The following is a 6,116-nucleotide window of genomic DNA, read 5'->3' on the forward strand; positions in this document are numbered from 1 at the left end:
TTTCACCTACAGTCTGTGATCTGCCATCAGAAGATATAAATATAGAAAGTACACTTGATGATCTAGAAATAGAGAGTCCAATCATTAAAAAAAAACGAAAACTGGCATATGAAGACGACCCAAGTTGTCACGAGTCAGATTTTGATACACCTCAAAAAAGTGACTTCACTTTGAATGACAGTATAATTGAGCCACTAACTGTCGATCAAATTAATGACCCCCTTAATATGATTACTGAAAAGAAATTTATTGTCTTCGAAAGCAGTCTAGATACATTGCTTTTTAAAATGCGATGCCCCGACCAGACCTGCTTTTCGAAAATTACAAAAATAGAAAAGAAAATAGTCGGTACGATGCTGATAGTGTTTTCAACATGTAATGCACAGCACCGCATCAAACTTTGGGAAAGCCAACCAAAGATAAAAAATTATGCTGCAGGCAATATTGTACTTGCTGGCGCCATTTGTTTGTCAGGTGGTAGTTACCAAAAGGTAAAGGAAATGTTTGATCTTAGTGGAATTTCTATGTTTGGGAAATCGTCCTATAACCGTGCTAAAAAACAGTATATTTATCCTTCCATAGATTACAGCTGGAATCAAAATTGTATAAATGTAAAGGAGGAATTGACAGGAACTCCACTATTCCTCATTGGTGACGGACAATGCGATAGTCCTGGTTTTTGTGCAAAATATACAACGTATACCTTTATGGATATCTATTCTAAAAAAATTGTAGATTTTGAATTGGTGCAAGTCTCCCAAACCACATCCTCAGTTGCCATGGAAAAATTGGGCTTTACCATAGCACTTGACAGAATATTGGAAAATGAATATGATGTTCAATTTGTAGGCACTGATCGCCACACGGGAATTCGAAAACTATTGACTACGACTAAATACGAAAATATTAATCATCAATTCGATATATGGCATTATGTTAAAAATTTAAAGCGCAAATTGATTCAAATCTCCAAAAAAAAAGCTTTTCGTCCAATTTTACCGTGGATTGGAGCCATACTGACGCATTTCTACTGGTGTAGCAGAACTTGTGACGGAAATGAAGATGTTTTCAGACAACAATGGCAATCTCTGCTACATCATGTAGTGAATGAACATTCATGGCGAGATGGAGACATACAACATCAGTGCTTACATGATGATCAGAGTATTCTTTTTCCAAAAATTCCATGGCTTGAAAAAAACACACCTGCCTTCGATTCATTATCTGCAATTATAATGGACGCACAAATCGAAAAGGATTTAAAGCATCTTACTTATTTCTGCCAGACTGGGACCATTGAAACATACCATAGCATGATGTTAAAATATAGACCGAAGAGAATTCATTATAAATATGATTCTATGGAGGCTAGAACACGATTGGCTGCATTGCAGCACAACAATAATATTGGTAGAAAAATGGCAACAGTAACTAAAATTGATGACAGTGGAGAAGTCTTTCAAGTTGAGCGTAAAAATTTGGATTTCCCCCGAGGACGTAAAAAATGGATCGTTCGAAACGTTTTTGAAAAAATGTCGAACGAACATGCCAAAACTATTTTGGCAAACATGCTGTCAATCACAGAAGGTACTTTAAAAAGTACATGGAAATCCAAAAATGTACAATTTCCAAAAAATATTGCAACCGAAGAAAGGCCTGAAACCAGTGCTGCTATTGCCAAGCACAGAACACGATTTCCTGTTGTATAAAATATTAAATCTAATTTTGGATTCTATTCTTTAGAATGTTAAATGTTTTTTTTAATTATTGGTTAATTACTGTCTAAAAGAAATATATTTTTATGGTTTGTGTATGCACATTGCAATCTATGTATTTACTGATTTTTGGTATTTATTTTTAGTTTGTAATAAAAATATTTAATATAATTGATTCCGAATCAAGTATTAAGAACAGTAATATGCATCTAATTTCTCAAATTACACATTAAATCAACATCATTAATAGTACTTAGCATTAACAAAGTAACACACCTATTGTATTTCAATTTTTTTTTTTTTTTTTTAATTGCACAAATATTTCAAAAAAAATCACATTAAACATTATTTCGTTTAATATAAAGCCATTTCGGAAGCATCATAATCATTGGCATAAAGAAATCCGACATATGATCCATTGGGATCTGGAAAAACAAGTCGTACTGCATTGACTGCACAGGAAGGTATAACCCTTCGGTTTCCCTTTCCTAAAATACCATAAATCCATGCTATGAAAGTGCGATACGCGGTTTTACGTAATCTCCTGGAATAAATAGAATAAAAAGTGTAAATATGAAATTTTATAAATAAAGTCACAAATTTCCAATTTATATCAATTATTAGCTTATTCCTTTACTACCATATATACTCCAATATAACCCGAGATTTTCAGCCTCTTTTTTAGAGGCTGAAAGTGCCCCCCTCGGCTTATACTCGAGTCATCGCCGTCTGCCTGCCCAATCAGCGTGTCGAGCAGACAGACGGCGGCCAGTCTACAATTCAAAAGCCGCAACTCCCTGTCTGTGATAGGTGGAACACTCAATTTCCCAGCAGTCTGTGTTCCGCCTATCACGGACATCCGCTCATCCTCATACTACGGACGAGGATGAGAGGATGTCCGTGATAGGCGGAACACAGACTGCTGGGAAATAGACTGTTCCGCCTATCACAGACGGAGGCGCGGCTTTTGAACAGTGGAATGGCCTCCGAGGCGCCAACGCCGTCTGTCAGACGAGAAGAGCGTTGATCCTGGCATGGCAGAAGCACACAGGCTCGGGACACATTTGGGCTGGACACACAAGGCTGCACACACAGGGATGGACGGACACACACACAGGGATGGATGGACACACAGGGATTGACGGACACACAGGGATGGACGTACACACAGGGATGGACAGGCATGTCTCACCCTCGGCTTATACACGAGTCAATAAGTTTCACATTTTTTTGGGGTAGAAAATTGGGGGCCTCGGCTTATATTCGGGTGGGCCTATACTCGAGTATATACGGTACTTATAATTCTGACTTATAAACTTTAGAAGAAATATTGGCATAAAGTAATCACCTGTTGTTGTTGGCATCTACCAGAGGGAGATTATCCATATGAATCGCCATATACGCAATTCTCACGTGCTCATGGTGCACTATTTGGGAAATAAAGGTATCTGCCTGCGTAATGCATTGATGTCCCTCAGGTATGCAGGCGTCAACGGCGTATATTTCCCGGCAGCAGACAGACTCCACTTGGGTGGGCATTTTAATGCACCTTTCACATGAACACCACGTGACATTGCCAATTCGATCGGTTTCGCTCGGTTGGGTTTCTGATGTAGACAATCTATCACTACTAGAGGGCAGGGTTGGGTTATTGGGGAAAGCCGGATCATTTTTTCTTGCTGGATACCGAGCCCATATTTTCTTTATCAGCATTCTGCGCTATAAGTACACAACGAAAAGAAAAGTATCTTATACTTAGATTTTGTTTATCAAAATTTTTTTTTATTAATTTTTTTTTCCAAAAATATGATGCTTTAAGCGTCATTAATGTACTTGGAAGAGGCTTCTCAGATGTATACGGAAAGAATGCCCTTATCCTCAACAAGGAGGCAGGACTCATTGGCTGCACTGGCAAGAACCAGTGGCGGATGGTGATCCAAATTTCTACACACAATTCAAAGCAAACAGAAGAATAATATAAATTTATGTTTTTTTTAAGAATTTTTAAAGAAATTGTCATTATTTCTCACTTACAGCATATGCATCCAACAAGTTACAATGCAAAATACATTTATCACAAGTATGGCGATACCACATGTGTGAGACTTTTGCAGAGCCTGGCCACAAACAGAGCACCAACATTGAATAGCACCTTGAGACGTTCGATGACCAAAATGACACATCTCATTTCACAACCATCTATTACACAATGGAAGGCCATGGAGTACCTGTACAATGGAATAGCCCACAAAATGACCATGTTTTTAAAAGCAAACACCTCAACGTATAATCTATGAGTCATAATGTGTCTTTTTAAGGGTTCTTGTTATTATTTACAGTATTTAATGAGAAAAATTGAAAGTAACATGGTACTCGGGTACTGAGATGGACTGGTGACAGGTACTCGGGTACTCTGATGTGCCGATGACAGGTACTCGGGTACTCTGATGGACTGTGAGTGACAGGTACTATGATAGTTGTTTATAGGTCCTCTATTGGGGGGGGTCAATCAGTGCGATTGTTGTACACTGTATGCGGTAACAATATGTTTACGCAATCTTCTCCTCACACACGATCGGTGTCTTAGGAGGAGAACCCAGTAACATCGCGTTACCGCGGTTTGTTAACAGTTATTGATCGGCTGTGTGTATCGATCACGTCGGCAAACAGCCAGCCAATGGCTGTTTACTAGCGTCGTTGAGAAGCAGTGTTCCCGGGAACACGCAGCTAGCGACGTGCACACAAAGCGCGCTCGCGTTTGCGCCGCGCACAGTGTGTGTCTAACCATCTGTGATCGGCAGTGATGAAGTCACGTGGTTAACAGCCATACCCAATGGCTGTTAACCCCCCTCAGTGGCGAGGGGTGTCTCCATGACACCCTGCCTATTTAAAGGGGAAGCCGTCATATGACGCCCTCCAGCCACAATACTTGCACCGCCTGGCCGTCGTTTGACAGCCGGCGGCCATAAAGCAGTTAATTATACTTACTTTTTCATCCTGAGTCAAGGGCATGGTATTTTGAATGGTCGACGGTTCGGTCACAGCAGGATTGTCCTTAAAATGTATTAAAACAATAATTGTCAATTGACATGTTAGTTATTTTTTATATACTAATTGTAGACAAAAATTGAATTAAATTTATTATTTAAATTTTACTTACCATGGCAGTTGATTAAAATAAAAGGATCAACAAATTGATTTAGAATATTGTGTAAATATAGAATATCTGTAACTGAATAGAAAAATATATTATCTTGGCGATCTATATATATATCTATATATGTATATGTATATCTATGTACCGAAATTTCTTTGGTACAAATAACCCAAACTGCTGGATATTATTTGTTCTTTGTGAAAGTTAGAGAGTCTAAAAGCTGTGTTGCGAATTACTCAAAAATGCTAACATCTGATGTACTAGTGGTCTATCTCATTTATTGCGACCCGAACAAGCACGAAAAGTAAAAATACCCCCCAAATGACAACTTTATTGAAAGTATACATTACAAAATATTGAGTAAGAGGCATAGTGAGTATTTTGATTTGCGCATTTTATCGCCTCCAGCAAAATGCAAAAAGAATAATTTTTTTTTATGTTATTACATTTAAAAAAAAAAATTCAATGTAATAGGTTATTTCTCGCACTTGGCATGTGTATACCACAAATAAAGGCCACAAAAAAATTCTGTTACTCATACAGAGTATTACGATACAACGTGTGGGACTTTTACACAGCCTAGCCACTCAGAGAGACACAACATTCAGGGAGCACCTTCATGTGTTCTAGGGGCATAAATTACACATCTAACTTGGTGACTACCTATTACTCTTTTGAAGGCCGTGGAGCACCAGGACAATGACACATGGCACTGACGTGGCTCCGATGACAGATGGCACTGATACGTGTGACTGATAACAAATGACACTAATACGTGGCACTGATGACAGGTGACACTGATGGCAGATGCCTCTAAAACGTGGCACTGAAGACATGTGACACTGATGACAGCTGGCACTAATATGTGGCACCAATGACAGATGGCACTTATACATGGCAATAAAACATGGAAATGAAGACAGAATGCCACTAAGACGTGGCACTGATGACATGTGGCACTGATACCTGTCTTTGATGACACATGACACTAACAGATGGCAGGTGACACTAACAGGTAGCACTGATGACAGATGGCACTAATATGTGGCATTGATGACACGTGACACTTATGAAAAATGGCACTGATTACATGTGGCACTGACGACAAATGGCACTGGGGGCAGATGGCAATGATGACAGATGGCAGTGGGGAAAGATGGCCACTTTATTTTCTTTTTTGTTTTCTTTTTATTATTTTTTTTTAAAATAACCGCTGCATCTCTCAGCGGTTCATCTCTCCCTCT

At 38.8% G+C, this 6,116-nt stretch overlaps 1 long non-coding RNA gene across 1 annotated transcript; it reads right to left on the reverse strand.

Moving 5' to 3' along the window:
• Positions 1–3,162: 3,162 nt before the first annotated feature.
• On the reverse strand, positions 3,163–4,956 carry LOC143998211 (uncharacterized). The gene is made up of 3 exons (XR_013277785.1): positions 4,876–4,956; positions 4,704–4,769; positions 3,163–3,434 (listed from the first exon to the last, which is right to left on the reverse strand). It is a non-coding gene; the product is annotated as an uncharacterized LOC143998211 (long non-coding RNA).
• Between the last annotated feature and the right edge of the window lie 1,160 nt (positions 4,957–6,116).

Source organism: Lithobates pipiens, unplaced genomic scaffold (genome assembly GCF_037356315.1).
Source record: "Lithobates pipiens isolate NorthernLeopardFrog02 unplaced genomic scaffold, aLitPip1_a1.2 Scaffold_19, whole genome shotgun sequence".
In the NCBI taxonomy this organism is placed as follows: Eukaryota; Metazoa; Chordata; class Amphibia; order Anura; family Ranidae; genus Lithobates; species Lithobates pipiens.